At 42.0% G+C, this 19,411-nt stretch overlaps 1 protein-coding gene across 2 annotated transcripts in view; it reads left to right on the top strand.

Annotated features, from left to right (window-relative positions):
• The first annotated feature begins 2 nt into the window (after positions 1–2).
• TCN2 (transcobalamin 2) overlaps positions 3–19,411 on the top strand; it is a 42,048-nt gene continuing 22,639 nt past the window's right edge. The window contains exon 1 of one of the 2 annotated variants that reach the window (XM_043559257.1): positions 3–90. The gene's annotated coding sequence lies outside the window, so the exon portion shown is untranslated. The remainder of the gene's footprint in view (positions 91–19,411) is intronic. The other variant, XM_043559259.1, reaches the window with a different exon arrangement.

Raw genomic sequence — 19,411 nt, 5'->3', positions numbered from 1 at the left:
CCCCGTTGCATGTTGGGATGGAGGGAGGCGGAAGGCCCTGCGGCTGCAGCGCAGTACCTTCTGGGATTCCAAGGACGGCTACAGTCTGAGGTGCGTGAGCGGCAGTGGCGTTGTCCCGGTAACGGTTGCTAGGCGTCGTGGGAACTTGGGAATTTGTCCTCTGTGGAGGAAAAGCCACCGCCAGGGGCGCTGAGTGAAGCTGGACTCTGTTCCCCGCTGGCCTGTGTCGGTTTTCCTTTGGTTCTTTGGCTCTTAGTGGGGATAAAGTAGATCAAAAGCAGACTTTTCCTCACAGAAGTATAGTGACTTGAGAAGCCACTCATATATACCGAGCCTTAGCGGTGGATTGAAAAATGACAAAAGGCCAAGTAGAGTTATGGAACTTGTGGTATTTTAAATGTACATTCAGCACATTTGAGCTTTTTAAATGTACATATGTCTTCCGTATGTGTTCCTCAAAGGATAATTACAAGGTTTATACAAATATTCACACCACCTTCAGATGGTGTGTGATGTGAAATGTTGGGATCTGGGAGCCAACAGTCAAGAAAGAATTCTTGAGATGTCTCTGGTGCAAATGGGTGGTTTTATTAAAGCACCGGGCTAGGACCCATGGGCAGAAAGAGCTGCACTGGGTTTGTGAGGAGTGACTGATTATATGCTTTCAAGTTGGAGGCAGGGATAGTGTAAGTCTCTAAGGAATTTGGATGCAAGGTTTCTAGGACTTTGAGGGGCTAGCTGCTGTTAAGACAAGGTCATTTACTACTGTCTAGTAAACCCTTAGTCATGAGACCCTTCAGATGTGTATCAGTGGGCCATATGCTTGGAGGATGATTGCTAACATATATCTTGGAGGAGAGGGTAGAGAAAAAGGCAGTTTCCATAGAGATGTTTACATATTAAAGAAGACTTACAGGATCCTGGAGAATTTGGGCTAATGTTAAGATAAGGTTGCCTTTTGCCTCTAGCAAAGTACTAACATCGAGGCAGTTGAGTTCCTGGAGAATGGTCACTCTCCCTGTCTCAAGTACTTGTCAGTAGGCTGTAAGTCATAAGGAAATTTAATTTTTTTTCTTTTGCCTTTGTTCTCCAAATCATTGCCCAGCCCCTCCGAATAATCTTGACCCTAAAATCTTTAAGGTTGCTGAGGTTGGAAGGTCTTATCTTCTGTAACTTCTTGCTGAATAGGGGTGTAGAGATGTCCCTACCTATGGTCACTTGGAGACATATATATAGGAGTTACGAAAAGTAGAGACAGCTGAATCTAAGGGAGACTGCATATATGGATCTCCCTGAGTGGAAGGGATCATCTGCCAACTTGACGATATGGCAGTGAAGGAGTCTGGTCACCAGGTGGGCGGTATGGGAGAAAACAGCAAAACATGATTAGAATAACAAAAAGAAGAAGAAGCCCAAATAAGAGTCCTTTGATAGTTGACAAAAATCATCTCCAGTCTAGGAGTTTAACCAATCATTAAAGGAAAGAGAGGGATCATTTATAAGTGCCCATTTGAGGGGCATCTGGATGGCTTAGCTGGTTGAACATCTGGCTCTTGATTTCAGCTCAGGTCACAATCTCATTGTGACTCTGAGCCCCACATCAGGCTCTGCACTGAAAGGAAATTCTCTCTTCCTCTCTCTGCCCCTTTTCTGGGCACGTGCTTGCTCTCTCTCAAAATAAACTTAAAAAATAATAAAGTGACCATTTGAGTATTCATGCCAGTTAGAAACCCAGTAACATTTTTGTTGCCACAGAATGTGTCCATGGTTGTTTTAAATTTGGAAGGTTGGCTGGGTTGGTAATGGTTTTAATAATGCATCTGTGCATCCAGGCAAAACCCAGAGTACAGCAATCTATCCAGCTTGGGGGAAACCATGACCACAGGTTAGAGCTGCATAGACATTGGGTCTCATTAGGAGCTAGCCATCTAATTCTGGGCCTCCTTGGGATGCAGTCAGGATATCAAGGGTCATTCGGTTTTAGAGGGCCACCTTTTGAATTTGTGGTTGACAATGAGTTGGGTCTGGTTAAAGGCGGCTGTTGTATGCTTGGCTGAAGCCTCTACTTGCAATTTTATATCATTAGAAGCAACTCCTGGGACAAATATGGCTAAGGGATAAAACCATCAAGAAACCCTCTTTGTTTGATGTCTAACTTTAACAATATCCAATTACGAGGAATCACTGGCAAGTAGGAGAAAACTTGTCTGGGGATATGGGCATCCCCAAGTGCAATATCCAATACAGTCATAAGGAAAGTGGGGCCATCCATTATCTCCACAAGTCCATAGTTAACCCCATGGAGTGAAGTGCACTCTGGCTTTTTGTGGGGAATAAACGTAGGAATCCCCTGGGCTTCACCAGTAGGTTAACAAGGCATAAAGAAATACAAAGCCATAGGATGCTTACACCCGAGTTTGGGTAAATAAGATTGGCAACCTGGAATAGGGAGGTGCAAAGGCACCCCCAAATAGAGGAGGTACAGAGCCCCCAGAATAGAGAGGGAGGGGCACAAAGGCACCCAATACAAAGCTATATGAGGTAAACAAGATTAGGTGTTCAGGGTGGAAGCATCCCCCAATTTAGTACTATAGCAAAAAGCTGCTTTCACAGGAGGAAAGGACGAAGTTAGGTAAACTGGTAAATTGAGCTACAGACCTCTGCACTGCAGGTGAAGCAGCCCAGAGTGGAAATAGTTAACAAAAGAAAAGTTGTCTTGTTAACCCTCAGGTTATTACCCCTATCTGCCTTATCCCCTAGGCTAACTAAGATAAACAGACAGGGTGCCTCCTGTCTGCTGTTAACAACAATCTGCCCATCTGCCTGGTGCCAGGATTTTGTTTTATATTGACCCAACCCCCAAACACCATATATCTTCAAAACCCCCTTTTCCCTCTCATCCCCAAGTTAATGTTCCTAGTTTCTTTGTCTCTTTGTGCACATCCATCACATTTGTAAGCCTTCTGATCTTAATAAATAGAGGGCAAGGACCCTTATTTGGGGCTCTTGTCTTTTCCAGGACATTAGCCATCTCTCACTTTTAATCCTGTGTTCTGCTCTCTTGCTAGACAAGAGAGAATTTTAGACCCAGAGTCTACAACAGCTTTTAAGAAGTGATTTTTTCATCCCAGCCACACAGAATTGGTCAAGATGATAGTTGAGTTATACAATTGTTGAGGAATCCCTCCCATTTTCTGGCTATTCAAATAATCATATGCCCACGGGGTCCTGTGATTATCCCCACAGAATAACAAACATGAAGATTGTCTATACATGAGCTATTGTGGCAATTTTTTGGAAGTTTACCTCAAGTTGTCTACCTTAGACAACTAACAAATATTCAAAGACAATCAAAACTAGAATTTAACATCTGCAAAGGTGTGTTCCTGAAACATAATTTTTCTTTAAATTCACCCTTATTTCCAGAGATAGCCAAATCAAGACTAATTTGTTTGTAAAACAAGAGCAATTTTAACCAACTTGGCCTAATTGTTTACATAAGTTCGGCAAGAATAGTGATTGATCGTACAGATCTTTCAAAATCCGTTTGGCTGGAACTTTTTTTCTTTTTCTTTTTTTTCCTTTTTTTATTAATCAACTTTTCTTATTTTCTATTTTTTACAGTATATTTATTTTTGAGAGAGAGTGACAGTGCGTGCATGAGCAGGGAAAGGGCAGAGAGAGAGAGGGACAGAGGATCCAAAGAAGGCTCTGTGCTGACAGCAGCGAGCCCAACATGGGGCTCAAACTCATGAACTATGAGATCATGACCTGAGCTGAAGTCAGACACTTAACCAACTGAGCCATCCAGGCGCCCCCTGGCTGGAGCTTTAATAAGGAATCTAGATTAAACTTTTAGTAGCCCCTCTAGGCCAATAGCCAAGCCAAACACTTGCCATCAGACATACTTGAAAGAGCTGTAGATTTGGGCAAATTCCTCTTCTCAAGATCCCCACAATATCCTGAGGTTTCTGTACCTGCCAGGAAGTGACATTCTTTACTTACCTGGTAAGTCTGCTGGGAACTCTATAAGCAAGGTATCAGGCCAACATTTCTAAGGGCTTTATTGACTCCATAAAGCTAACCTGAATTCCTTAAAGCCATCTGGTCATATCTGAGTCTATGCGTGTCTCTCTCAAATATGACATTTCAGTGAAAGCCTTGGTATAAAAACAAGAAGAAGAAGAAGAAGAAGAAGAAGAAGAAGAAGAACAACAACAACAACAACAACAACAACAACAACAACAAAACAGTGTTTCCAGTGGTGTCTTGTTACAAGGAGAACAGCTTCTTACTGAACTTATGCAAAGGATTGTAATTGCCATGGGGGAGAAATACTGAGACTTTTTGAATTTCAGAGGGTTCAGGTAGGGAGAAAAAATGCTTCCATTTGTTCACAAATGAATACTTTCATTACATTTTTGTAAGTCATAGTTATCTTAAGAGAAAGTTTCCTTAATCAGGAGGAGCCAACATTAGAGAACCAGCAGTGTTTCAAACAAGAGTCACAACAACTGTAATCCTCTTCCTCAATTCATTTAGTCCCATGTTACTAATTCTTGTTCAGTTTGAATGCAGCTTTTTAGTTAGTTCTGGAAATTATTCCCCACTTCAGTTTTAGGATCGTAAAGATACCAAATACCTGTATTTGTCAAAAGACCTTTTTATGAATCTCCTTGGAGATTAAACACGTTTCACAAATGACAAAAGGACTATAATGCAATTGACAAGGAAATTCAGTTATTTCTGTGACACATAACACTGCAATAATCAGAATATTAAGTGCTGACCTTATACCAGAACATAACATACCAAATAAACAAGCCTAATTAGTCAGAGACTGAGCTTAAGATTTAAATCTTGGGGAAGTTTGTTTAAAAACCTCAGAAAGTTTTAAAGCACAAGCCTAAGTAGGATTAGGAATCATCAAAGACCTGATAAAAACAAAACATAGAAACTGGTTTTTCTGGGCAGCCAAAGAAAAAACAACTTTGTTTACATTTTCTTGCCAAGAGCAGATCAGCAATCCAAGAAAACCTTGTCTTTTTAACAGGAGAAAGCAGATTTTCAGTCTTATACAAGTGTACTTTTAAAATCCATTCATTTCATGGGAGCCTGGGTGGCTCAGTCCGTTGGATGTCCAACTTTGGCTCAGGTCATGATCTCCTGGTTTGTGGGTTCAAGCCCCGTGTTGGGGTCTGTGATGACAGCCTGGAGCCTGCTTTGGATTCTGTGTCTCCCTCTCTCTCTGTTCCTCCCCCTCTTGCGCTCTCTCTCTCTCTCTCTCTCTCTCTCTCTCTCTCTCTCAAAGGTAAATAAAGATTTTAAAAAATTGTTTTTTAAATCCATTCATTTCAATCTAGTCCATCCTGACCACACATAAAATTCCTTTCCAAAGGTTTGCCTTCACAAACCTTCTACAAGTTGCTTTTGTATTCAGATTTTGCCCCAATCCATTTCTCTCCAAACAGCCAGTCTCATTTTAGGACAAAATTACTTTCTTTTTCCTTCAACAAAAATGTATTCCTGTTCCTTATATCTTTCTCATACATCTCCTACTTTCCCTACATACAGAGTTGCTTCCCTTATATCAATCAGTCTTAATTACATTTAGCAGAATTTTAACTCTTAGAAATCTTAGTCTCCAGTGAAAACTAAGTACTAATCAATTGTGAACTGTCTGTTGTGCCAGAATTCTTTAGATAGCAAATTTATGAATACATTTAAGCACAAAGCATGTTTTCCAACAGACCCAAATATCCTTAGTTTCTTTGCAATAAGAAGCCAAAAGCACAAACCTACATGCAGGAATCAGTGCTTTAGCACTCCCTCCTATTTGGAAAAGGTCTAGATGTCCAATGAATTCAATCCAATTTATCATCCAAGCAAAACTTTAAAGTTTCAGGTTGCCAAAGACTATCTTAATTACCCATGAAAACATTGAGACAGACAAAATTAACCATTTTAAGTCACTGTTTTGCTGACAAATTGCAACAGGTAACATGAGCTAATTTGACCTTCAGTAAACCAGGGTAGAATAAAAGTTTCAAATTTAATGCTGATAACTCCAAAGACATGTCTATCTTAATTAAACCAACAAACTTAAATTAGTTTAAATACCAAATATGTTCTACCTGGGTCTCCTTAAAAGTCAGTCAATTTGTTCCCCAATGTCAATTTTACCTGGGGCACCAGTGGGGAAATCTGAAGTGGGTGGAGTTCACCCACTTCAAGGGGGTGCTCTTCACTCCTTGACAGTGAGAGTAGGAGGAGGAGCCCATGGTGCCAGAGGCACGCAGAATGGTACAGGAGCCAGTGATGCAGACTACACCCAACGTGGTACAGAAACAGGAAGAGGGGAAGAGGGAGGCAGAAGAAGTGAGGGGCTGCCTGAGGGCCAGAAAGAGGACTCCTGGTTCTAAAGCTTATCATCTCAGACAGATGAGCAGATGCCATGTTTTTTCTTCCAACAAGTAAAAGTAGGCAGTCTATGTCAGGCCAGAGAAAACAGAAAACTTCCCTGTTACAAGGAGTTTCAGCAGCTGCTTGGAAATATTCTTTAAAGTCCCCATCCCAAGGTAGACTAACCACAGTTGGCTCCAATGATCATAGCCATTAACCCAGGAAATGAATGAAGAAGAAGCCCCCACATCTACTAGGAGGAACAGTGAGAGAGGGTCAGCATCCCCTTCGTTAGGGATGGTCTGTGTTTCCTCCAGCAACCTGGGTTTAGGAGGAAACCTATTTGGATAGTTATTATCCATTGTCAGGAGGGAGTTTACCAGCCTGGTTAGTGGCCAAACACATTCTGCAAAATGCCCTTAGATCAGGGTTCTGATTTGGGGCCATGCAGGGCTGGACATAGAGTAAATTCCATCCATTTACTCTATTTCCTGCAGAAGAAATCTAACTGATTTATTGAAGCTTAATGTTCCTTTAATGAACCATTTTTCCTCGTCTCCTAAGGAGTATTAAAGCCATCCAATGTTACAGAAGAAGATCAGGCTTTTCTTAAATTTTGCAATCTGAATTGTTTCCAGTGCATTAAAAGGAAGAGTCCTTGGGAACTGAAGAAGATCCTAGAAAAGTAGAGAAGGTCCATTACCCAAAAAATCACCTCCAACTCCCAGGTGGCATCCCATGCAGGATATGTCAGAAGTTCCTGGTGTCAAAGTGACCTGAGGTGTCCCTCAAATGAAATCACTATGATCAGTGCCCTGACCTGTAGGAGGGATGCCAGCAGTCCCCTGCTTCCCTATTGCATTCTAGACTACAAATGGGTGCTGGTGTATGGGCCGAGATACTGTGACACACTGCACCATGCCATGCCATGCCATGCCTTAAAGAACCTACCCTTTTTAACCCATGGAAAACACTAGAAAAGTTTTAAAAGGGGAAATTACCCAATTTTGTAATTTAAGTAGTTAATAGGGAGCATTGATGGGAAACAGTAAAGGTAGAAATCCATTATGGTCTGAAAAACTTTCTAACACATGTAATCCTTAAAGCCACGTTCCCTAAGAAATGGTTCCTGGTTGGGTTTTAATTCAATTGGGTACTAGTTTGGGCTGGCTCCGAGTGGAGGTCTTGTGGCCAGAAGTGGCTAAACCAGAGATGTGGAGGGGATCACATTAGACCAATTAGGAGGAAACCTTACATGGGGGTCAAGATTTGCAGCTGTCCTTGTGACTTAGGTGGCTGTCCTGTGCCCAAGACAGACACCTTTGTATAAGGACATGAATGAAGAGAGGAGAACAAGTTTCTGGGTCTTCTTATCATTCTGGCCATGGTACTAACTTCGAGTCAAAAGGCAGGCTTTTAATTCCTCCCTATAAAGCAGCCAGGGGCTAGAGCATTGCAGCCTGAACAATTGACATGAAAGTGTTCCGATAAGACCATACTCCTTGAAAAGCTCCTGGAATGAAAGTAAAGGAATAGAAGAGGAGATACTCATGAATCTTGCACCTAGCCTCAGAGTCCAGATGAGAAGACTCAGGCCCCACGTTGGGCCCTGAAAGATGTGAAATGTTGGGGTCTGGGAGCAAATGGTCAAGAAAGAATTCTTGAGATATTTTCAGTGCAAAAAGGTGGTTTTATTAAAGCATGTGGACAGGACTCATGGGCAGAAAGGGCTGCACTGGGTTTGTGAGGAGTGACCGATTACATACTTTCACGTTGGGAGGCAGTTAGGGATAGTGTACGTCTCTAAGGAGTTTGGAAGCAAGGTTTCCAGGACCTTGAGGGGCTAGCTGTTAAGTAAGGTCATTTATTACTGTCTAGTAAACCCTTAGTCATGAGACACTTCAGATATATATCAGTGGGCCATATGCTTGGAGGATGATTGCTAACATATATCTTGGGAGGAGCGGTAGAGATAAAGGAAGTTTCCATAGGGATTTTTATATGTTAAAAAAGACATAGGATCCTGGAGGTTGGACTAATGTCAAGCTAAGTTTGCCTTTGGCCTCTAGCAAAACATTAAGGCAGTTGAGTTCCTGGAGGAAGGTCACTCTGCCTGTCCCATGTACTTGTCAATGGGCTATAAATTATAAGGAAATTTAGTTTTTTTTCCCTTTGCCTTTTTTCTCCACATCAGTGTGGTCTTGGGAAGTAGATAAAAATTTTAAGGCCTCCAAACTCCCATTTAGATATTGCCTTGAAAGTTTAACTTTGATGCTTTTGTGAATCTGACCTAGCCCAAAGTCATGGTCACAGAGTTCATCCTTTAGAGGTAGAGACAGACGTTAAACACTGGCTGATGCTTGTTTTGAACTATGTGAAGTCTATTATCGACCTTAAACTAAAGCTAAAATAAAGATCCAGAAATTTCACAAACAATGAAAAATGAAATAAAAACCAGATAGGGCAAAGTGAGCTGGCAAAGACTTTGAAGAAACTTGCCAGAGAGAAGTGTGAGGAAAACCAGGGGCATGTGATGTTAACAGCAGAAGACTGAGGAGTGTTTCACAAAGAATCTGAGGACAATAGGAGTGGAGTAAGGATGAAGGAGAAAGAGACTGCCCAGGCCAGAGGCAAAAGTTTGGGTGATTTGAAGAATGACAGATTGCAGAAGTCCATTATGACTGGAGCCTGGAGGGTGTGACTGGACAAAAGGAGATGATGGACACGAGAGGTCAGTAGTGGCTGGTTCCTAAAAGGAAGATGGGAGTGAGACCTGTATGAGACATGTGACCTGGGCAGTTGTTCCTGGCCCTGTGCTTGATCCAGTACTCTCTCCATTGCTATCTTGAAATTCTCTCTCTCTCTTTTTGAGAGAGAGCATGCGAGTGGGGGAGAAGGGCAGAGGGAGAAAGAGAGAGAAATTCTTAAACAGGCTCCATGCTCAGCACAGAGCCTGACACTGAGCTTGATCCCACGACCCTGGGATCATGACCTGAGCTGAAATCAAGAGTTGGACAATCAACCAATTGAGCCACCCGGTAGTCCCACTGTCTTGAAATTCTTAACAATTTTTTTAACAAGGCACCCTGCATTTTCATTTCACACTGCCCCTGATAAATCATGTAGCTGGTGATGTGATGTTATGGGGGTCAGGAGTGAACGGTCAGTAAAGAATTCTTGAGACGTCTTTGGTACAAAAAAGGTTTTTTTATTAAAGCATGGGGACAGGACCCATGGGTAGAAAGAGCTGCACTGGGATTGTGAGGAGTGACTGATTATATACTTTTTAGTTAGTAGGAGTTAGGGATAGTGTAAGTCTCTAAGGAATTCAGAAGCAAAGCTTCCAGCACCTTGAGGGGCTAGCTGCTATTAAGTAAGGTCATTTACTACTGTCTTACTAGACTTACTAGACTTACTCTTAAGTCATGAGACCCTTCAGAGGTAATCAGTGGGCTTGGAGGATGATTGCTAACCTGTATCTTGGGTGGTTAGAGATAAAGGAAGTTTCCAAGGGGATTTTCATATGTTAAAGAAGACTTACAGGATCCTGGAGGTCAGCTAATGTCAAGCTAAGATTGCCTCTGTCTCTAGTGAAATATTAACATCTAGGCAGTTGAGTTCCTGGAGGAAGGTTACTCTGCCTGTCCCAAGTACTTGTCAATAGACTGCAAATTGTAAAGAGATTTAGTTTTTTCTACATTTCTTTTGCCTTTATTCTTAGTATCAGTTGGTCCTGTTCACAGGAGGGACCTTGTTTTGCTTACATTGATCTTGAGGGGTCAGTAGAAGACACAAGTGGAGGTATCTAGGAAAGCAGTTGTACATTTAGGTGCAGAGCTCAAAATCGAGGTCATATAGGTACCAGATATTTATAGGTATCTAAATCTCAGGGAAGTGAAAGGACTTACCCAAGGTCACTGCACCCAAGGTAAATTGGCTGAAGAACCCACTGCTGAATGCACATTCCACTGCCTGAAGAGCTGTAGACAGGCTCAATTCAGGCATGTAAGGCTTAGTTCCCTCCTGTCTTATGGAAAGTGTTGTGTAACTCCAGAACAATGTGAGGCAGACTTTAGTTCCATAAAGGGAAGATTTTTTTTGTTTTATTTTTTATTAAAAGTAGGGATAAGACAGAGAAGCTTTAACCTCTGTGCCTGAAAAGCTGTCTTTTTTTTTATAATATAATTTACTGTCAAATTGGTTTCCATACAATACCTAGTGCTCATCCCAAGTGCCCTCCTCAATGCCCATCACCCACTTTCCCCACTCCCCCACCCCCCTCAACCCTCAGTTTGTTCTCAGTATCCAAGAGTCTCTTATGGTTTGCCTCCCTCCCTTTCTGTAACTTTTTTTTCCCTTCCTCTCCCCCAATGCTATGGGCACCAGTGACAGTCACAACAAAGTTTATTGCAATGAGAGGCAAGGCCAACCGATTGGGACCGACACTCTTGACCAGAGTGAGGTCTCGAACAGCCGGGGTACAGAGTTTTTATAGCCGACCACATCGTCTTATCATCACCTGGTAACAGAACAAAGAAATAGTTCCCAGATGGGGGTGGAAACAGCCCCAATCCAATCAAACACTAATCCAGTTGATTTTGCTTGAACTTTTGTTCCCTGATTGATAGGACAAGGTTGTTATCTCTTAATCTACAGTGTTAAAACAAAGCTGTTATTTCTTAAGGCTACAGGTTAGCCCTACACTACAATTTAACCCTTACACAAGGTCTTCTGAAGTTTCTCAAGATCCACATATGAGTGAAAACATATGGTATCTTTCTCTGACTGACTTACTTCACTTAGCATAATACCCTCCAGTTTCATCCACGTTGCTGCAAATGGCCAGATTTCATTCTTTCTCATTGCCAAAGTAGTATTCCATTGTGTATATAAACCACATCTTCTTTATCCATTCGTCAGTTGATGGACATTTAGGCTCTTTCCATAATTTGGCTATTGTTGAAAGTGCTGCTGTAAACATTGGGGTACATGTGCCCCCACGCATCCGCACTCCTGTATCCCTTGGGTAAATTCCTAGCAGTGCTATTGCTGGGTCATAGGGTAGTTCTATTTTTAGTTTTTTGAGGAACCGCCACATTGTTTTCCAGAGTGGCTCCACCAGTTTGCATTCCCACCAACAGTGCAAGAGGGTGAGGGAAGAGGTTTTTAATCTTTAGATCTGTCTGATGTGATAGGATGTGGGCTCTGGGAGCAGATGGTCAAGAAAGAATTCTTGAGACATTTTCAGTGCAAAAAAGTGTTGTGCCCAGAATTCGTGATCTCCAAAGACCACCAGGAAGCTGAGTCCGATGCAAAAGCAAAGAGCCTTTATTTGAGCTAGTTCGAGCTCAATCCCCTACCCGCACCGATGCAGCGGTGAGATGCCGGAGAGAGAGAGAGCGAATTTCAAAAGCACAAAGGTTTTATAGGGATCTAGGGGCGGTTGGTGGGGTAATGGTCGTGGCCTTAGCCGATTGGCTGGGGAAGGGTCAGAGTCCCGTGGCGCAGATTGCCAGATGTGGTTTGAACGGGAAGTTTGAACGGGTGAGCGGGAAGTTACTCAAGGGGAGGAGGTGTGGTCTGAGGTTTGAGCTGGAATTTCTTTCTGTGGTTTTCCCGGAAAGGGGGCCATGTTGGGGATATAGTCACTCAAGATGGAGGACACAGAACAAAATGAAGTCGGCCGGCCTAGGTCAGCTCTTTCAAAAGGTGGTTTTACTAAAGCATGGGCACAGGACCCATGGGTACAAGGAGCCACCCAGGATTTGTGAGGAATGATTGGTTATACACTTTTAAGTTGAGGAGGGACACAGAGAAAGGAAGTTTCCAAAACAATTTCCCTATGTTAAAGAAGACTTAACAGGATCCTGGAGGTCTTGCTATCTTAAAGCTAAGGTTGCTTTTTGCCTCTAGCAAGGCGTTAACTTTAAAAGACAATTGTCAGTTCCCGGATGAATGTCATACTTTGCCTGTCTCAAGTATTTGTTAATGGGCTGCAAGTTGTAAGGAAATTTAATTTCACTTACATTTCCTTTTGCCTTTATTCTCTTCCTCCTGTGCACTCACAGAATTCATTCTTCACCATTGTGGGTGAAGAACCCAGTCTCTGCAGGTAGACACATCTGGCTTTATCCCCAAGCTATGGACAAGCCACTTTACCCCTCTGTACCACACTTCCTCAGTTGTAAAATGGGGAAAACACAAAGTAGTTGTTGATATAAATATTGTTAAATTATTTTTTTAAACAGACAATTGTGATACAGCCACTTTGGAAGATAGTTTGGCAGGTTTTGTTTTTTTGTTTTTTTTTACAAAACTAAATGTGGTGTTACCATACTATCCAATAACAGCACTTTTAGGTATTTACTCAACTGATGTGAATATTAAATGATGAGGTTTTTGGGGTGACAGTGGGGTTTGTGGGGTCCGGAGCTGATGACCAAGAAAGAATTCTCGAAGACATCTTTGGTGCAAAAAGGTGATTTTATTAAAGCACAGGGAAAGGACCCGTGGGCAGAAAAGAGCTGCCCAGGGAACATGAGAAGAGACTGGTTATATACTGTGGAGATCAAAGTCCTGGGGAAGTTTCCAATGGGATTTTCATATGTTATAGAGGACTCGCAGGCTCCTGGAGGCCTACCTATTGTCAGGCTAAGGTTTTTCCCTCCAGCAAAGCATTAGCATTAAGACATAGGGAGTTCCTGGAGAAACTTTTTACTCTGCTGACCTCAAGTATTTGTCAATGGGCTGCAGGTTATAAGGAAATTTAGTTCTACCTGTCGTTTCCTTCTGCCTTTGTTTCCACATCACTATGGAGGGGTGATGTTGGGGCTCCAGGAAACGGAGTCTATAGTTTTCTGGAGATTAGGCTATTGATGAGATTGCCTTTTTCTTGTGATTTACTAAGATATTTGTAAATAGATGGAGACTTGGGTCCTGCATGACTGTGATCTCTCCCAGTTAACCATTTGTTTTTCCCCTTTCCTTTGTTCTTGGGCCGCCTGAGGAATATCACACATATCCCACCTGGGGGTGTGTGGGGGTATTTGCAGCCTGTCAGCTTGCCTTATGCTCCTTCATCACTACATATACACATAAAACCTGCACCTGAATATTTACAGCAACTTTATTCATAATTGCCAAGATTTAAAAGGAACCAAGATATCCTTCAATAGGCGGATGGATAAACAAATCACACTATGATATATTATGTATATACCATACAATGAATATTACTCCACAATAAAAAGAAATGCATCATCAAGCCATGAGAAGAATGGATAAATCTTAAATACACATTGCTAAGCAAAAGAAGCCAGTCAGCAAAGCCTATATATCTTAAGATTTCAATCTTGTGACATTCTGAAAAAGGCAAACTATAGACAGTTAAAAGGTCAATGGTTGACAGCAGTTTGGTGGTAAGGGCTAAAGAGGGTTGAATAGATGAAACACAAGGAGTTTTTTAGGGTGGTGAAACTATCCTGTGTGATACCGTATAGGAGGATGTATGACACTACGCATTTGTCAAAACCCATGGAATGTCACAGCACAAAGAGTGAATCTTAATGTGTGCAAATTAACCACAGAAAAAGAACCACTTAGGAGGCTGGTGGAATCCCAGCATGGAAGGCAGAATGTGACAAAACAGTCTAAAGGTTTTACAAATGTATGAAACAACCTTGCTGAAATGGATGGGAAAAAAAGGTAATGAGACAAGTAACAAGTCAAAAATCATTTGCTATATATGCGAGGATTTATCTTTGGTCCCTCCATTATATTACATTGGTCTGTATGTATATCCTTATACCAAACTATTTTTTAAAATTCTCTATGCTATACTTTTCATCTCCATGACTTATTTATTTTATAACTGTAAGTTTGTATCTCTTAATCCACTTTACCTATTTAACATGCCACCCCTCTGGCAACCACCAGTTTGTTGTCTGTATTTTAAGAGTCTATTTAGCTTTGTTTTGTTTCTTTGTTTGTTTTAGATTCTACATATGAGTGAAATCATGTGGCATTTGTCTTTTTCTGTCTGACTTATTTCATTTAGCTTAGTACAACCTAGGTACATCCATGTTGTCCCAGATGGCAAGATTTCATTATTTTTTATGGCTGAGTAATATTTCATTGTACACAACATATACCATATCTTCTTTATCTGTTCATCTATCCATGGACACTTTGGGTTGCTTCTGTATCTTGGCTATTGTAAATAATGCTTCAATGAACATAGGGGTATATATATCTTTTCAAATGAGTGTTTTTGGTTTCTTTGGGCAAATACCCAGTAGTAAAATTACTGGATCATAATTTTAATTAAAAATTTTAATTAAAAATTTTTAAGTTTATTTATTTATTTTGAGAGAGAGACAGAGAGAGAGGAGAGTACGGGCAGAGAGAAAGGGGGAGAGAGAATTCTAAGCAGGCTCTGCACTGACAGCACAGAATCCAACATGGGGCTTGAACTCATGAACTGTGAGATCATGACCTGAGCTGAAATCAAGAGTCAGATGCTTAACTGACTGAGCCACCCAGGCACCCCTCTATTTTTAATTTTTTGAGGAACCTCCATAGTGTTTTTCATGGTGGGAAGTATAACCAAGCCTTTATGGGACCAGAGGGCACAAGTAAGCAACATGAACAGGTAGTCTAAGGCCTCTCTATTACACACAACAGTTGCTCCAGAATCCCTCCTCACTTTGTACCAAAGGCTGTATGGAGGTCCCATTTGACTAGCTGAAGGAGGAGGAAAATACTCAAGCTTGATTTATGGATGACTAGGCTCAGTATACAGGTACAAGGCAAAAATAGACCATAGATGATGCATCATAGCTACTTTCAGGGTTGGTCTTGAAAGACAGTAGAGATGGAAGATCTTCCCAGTGGGTGGGGCAGCAACCAGTCATCTGTCTATATGGAAGATAAAGTGGCCCAAGAGAAGAATACACATAGATTCCTGGGCAGTAATTAATGGTTTGGCTGTGGGGTAGATGTATGTTGATGGATGTGATGGTGAAAGTAATAGAGAAATCACTGATCCCCCAATATGCCACTATTCTTTGAGGCAGACAACTGGCTACTCAATGGCAGTTTAGCCACAGTATACACTCTTTGTCCTGGAAAGGTCACTGGTTTGTCCTCACAGGGATAGATACATAATCTGGGTAAGGTTTGTCTTTTCTGCCTGGAGAGTTTCAGCCAGCATCACTATCCAGCAGCCTATGGAATTCCTGATACATGTCATTTCATTCAACCAGGGGACCCATTTCACATGTAACATTATGTAGGAGTCAGCAGGTGGCCATGGGATTCAGTGGTTGTATCACTTATTGCACCATCCAGAAGCAGCCAGCATCACAGAATACTGGAATGGTCTTCTACAGGCATAGCTGAAGCATCAGGTTGGAGAAAATACTCTGCAACAATGAGAACTCATTCCAATTATACCCAATGACCCACTGGGAGGATATTATACTACTCATCCTCGTAACTCTGGGCTCTGCAGAGCTGGAGACCCTGGTTCTCAAAGGGGACATGCTTTTTCCAGGATCCACAGAAAAGATCCCATTGAACTATAAGTTATGGCTGCCACCTGGGTGCTTTGACCTCTTGTTGTCCAGGGACCATCGGGTTTGAAAAGGAGTCACTGGGGCGCCTGAGTGGCGCAGTCGGTTGAGCGTCCGACTTCAGCCAGGTCACGATCTCACGGCCCGTGAGTTCGAGCCCCGCGTCGGGCTCTGGGCTGATGGCTCAGAGCCTGGAGCCTGTTTCCGATTCTGTGTCTCCCTCTCTCTCTGCCCCTCCCCCGTTCATGCTCTGTCTCTCTCTGTCCCAAAAATAAATAGACGTTGAAAAAAAAAAATTTAAAAAAAAAAAAAAAAGAAAAGGAGTCACTGTACTGGTAGGAGTAATTGACTCTGACCAGCTGGAAGAAGAGGTCAGGCCACTTTATTCAGTGGGGATGGGGCAATATGTATAGAGCACAGGTGAATTGTGGGAGCTTCCTTGTATTCCATTGCCCATTGCAGCTGTGAGTGGACACATGGAATGCCCTGCCATGAAGACAGTTAGCATTCCAAGGGCTCAGGACCCTCAGCAATAAGGTTTGGATTACACCACTGAGTTAGCCATCAAGACCTGCTGAGTTGAGAGCTGAGGGTCAGGTAAATTTAGAATGGATAGTGGAAGACAGAGAGGAGGAGTACCAGTTGCAACCCCGAGAACAACTGAAACAATGGGGTGGTTGTAATTTATTCCACGAACTTCCCTCTTTTAAAGTTCTGCTAAGGAAACGAGGCCTGTGGAGCTATTCCCTGAACCTGTGTGGAGAAGCCAATATATATAGCACAAGGGGTGGACTGTAATGGCTGCAAAACACACCCCTTAGATCTCCTACTGTGGGAAGCACAATTGTCTGACTGCCCCAGCTGTGCTATGAAGTTTATCACATGTTAGTGCCAAGATGACTCTTCCCATGGGGCTGCTCTCAGCCAATGACTGAGCACAGCAAGGATACAGACTTGTTCCTTAGGATCACAGGACTCCTCTATTGGGTGATTGTTTTGTGTCCATCTCAGCTATTGATAGTGATGCTCTCAGCTAGGAATGTAAGGCACTCCTCTGGGGCTGTACAACTTGTGATGGGCCCCCACAGACATTGCCCAGACTGGAGCTAGTGTTGTGGTCAGACTGGCCCTTGTGCTTCCTATTATGATTGCAAAACATACCTTAACAATAACCATCAGGGAGATTAAAAAAAAAAGGTTTATTACTCACAGATTCTAGAGGGTACATGACATGCCCAGGGCCATACAGGAAGGTCATGGGTAGAGGGAGATAGAGCATGCACCAGGGGTTTTGCCTCTATTAGGGTCAAGGATGAGTTGCCTATGGTTTTGAGGTTTCACTCTTCATTGGCAAATTAAAAACATAAGAACAGGAAATAGGGCACCAGGGGAGAAAAGCAGGGTCGCTCAATGGGCAGTCATATAGGTTATCCAGGGCTTAATAACACGGAGACTGCATGAATGGGGTCTGCCTCTCTCCTTATCTGTTTGGTTAGCTAGTAACTGGATCACATAAGTTGGCAATATGTTTATTTCAGATGAATGTTCTTGAAATGGATGCCTTGGCAATCAAAAGTTTAATGTCAGGCACTTCTACTACAATTTTTAAAAAGCTTATTTTCAGACACAGACACTATAGTGACTGATTTGAGGGCTCATTATCAGTCTTGTTAAAACTTTCTTAGAGCTATACACCAGCCTTTGATCTCCCTTACTTATTTCCTTCTTTCCCTCTCTCCTTCACAGGGTTTAGACCTGTACCCCAGGCTGATGGGTCCCCTGGCCTCCTCTGGCTCCCTCCCAGAGAATTCTCCCCAGTCAATCCTATGCACCCCTAATCTCATCTTGGCATCTGTTCTTGGAGAACCTGGACTAACATAGCCAGTAATAGGTTCATAGCTTGTTGATGGTTCAAAGTAAGCATATCCATAGAACCAGCACCCAGATAAGGAAACAGAATGTGACCAGCAACCTGGAAGTCCTCCCAACTGTGTTCCCTTTTAGTTCCTATTCCTCAAAGAGAATCACTAATTTGACTTCCCAAATCATACCTTAGCATTGCCTGTTTTTGAACTTTGTATCAATTGACTCTCGATTGTTTTGTTAAGAACTGTGAAGGGTCCAAGGTGTTAACCCACTCTCACAGATATGTAATTTTATATATAAACACTGCAGAAACATGAGGCCTCTGGGTCAGGGAAAGAATTTTTGCTTGATACCCACAACCAGATCAATAGCTAGAGTAGCACTGTAGCATTGGTTCCCTGCACCTAGACCCACAGACAATTCAGTAACAGCTAATGGAGGCTTTCTGTGTGAGTGGTGAGTCATACCTCATAAGTGAGAGATAGAAAACAATGGTTTTTCCCCACTTATATATGTAGGAAAAAAGCAGCTGCCTTCTCCTTCCCTCTTGAAAGAGAAACATCTCTGTTTATTGGACACTGAATGCAAAAGCTCCTAGGTACTTACCCTAATCTGACAGATTGTAAATACATCCTTCCAAGAACTGGATAAGCCCCAGTATCTGGCTCTTATGATGTAGAGATGTTTGGGGTATCTGGGCTTTATCCATTTTGACAAGTAAGTACATGGGGAGAATAGCACTCCAGTCTTCCTGGAACCTTGGGAGCTTAAGCCAGGGGCCTAGTTAGATTGTACCCACGTGGCCTTCTCAGGGAAATAAGAGAAGTTTTATTATGCTTTTGGATAGGACTTAAATTAACTAGACAAATGGCTACAGATTAAGCTCTCGTGATACCTGAAAAGTTGAATGTTGAATTGAAAGTGAGCATTGCCTATCTTTATATCATATACATGCCCACATCTTAGGAGACTAGGGTTTTCTATAGGAGCACCGAGACAGCCATGGACGTTTTATTTCCTTCCACGTTGTTTTCTTTTTTGTCTGGCTTCTTTCATTCAACATTATGTTTATGAAATTCATCCTTATTGTGTGAATGTCCATTCATTCTCATTGCTATACAGAATATGCCATACTTTATCCATGTTATTTTTGGTGGAGACTAGATAGTGCAAAAAGTTCACCAACTGGGAAGATAGGGAATAGTCCACACTTCTGACAATAATTACAAGTTCAGGGGTTCCCAAGATCATCCTCAGGTTTGATAATTTACTAGAAGGATGGATTTTCAAAACTCAGTGAAAGCTGTTATACTCATGTTTACAATTTATTACAGGCAAAGGATGCAGATTAAAATCAGCCAAGAGATGAGACATATAGGGTGGAGTCTAGGAAAGTACCAAAGGTAGAGTTTCAAATTATCCTCTCCTTGTAGACTCAAGACACTGTTAGTACATGGACTGTGATAGCTGATATATTTGGGTTTATGTCTTCTGTCTAACTTTTGTTCTATCTATTCACTTTTTCTAGGTTTTGCCCCCCACCCCTCCACTGCTTTTTGTTTTCTTTTGGA

This window comes from Prionailurus bengalensis, chromosome D3 (genome assembly GCF_016509475.1).
Source record: "Prionailurus bengalensis isolate Pbe53 chromosome D3, Fcat_Pben_1.1_paternal_pri, whole genome shotgun sequence".
NCBI lineage: Eukaryota > Metazoa > Chordata > Mammalia > Carnivora > Felidae > Prionailurus > Prionailurus bengalensis.
Note: the sequence above shows the minus strand (reverse complement) of the source record. Positions and strands in the feature narration are given on the sequence as shown.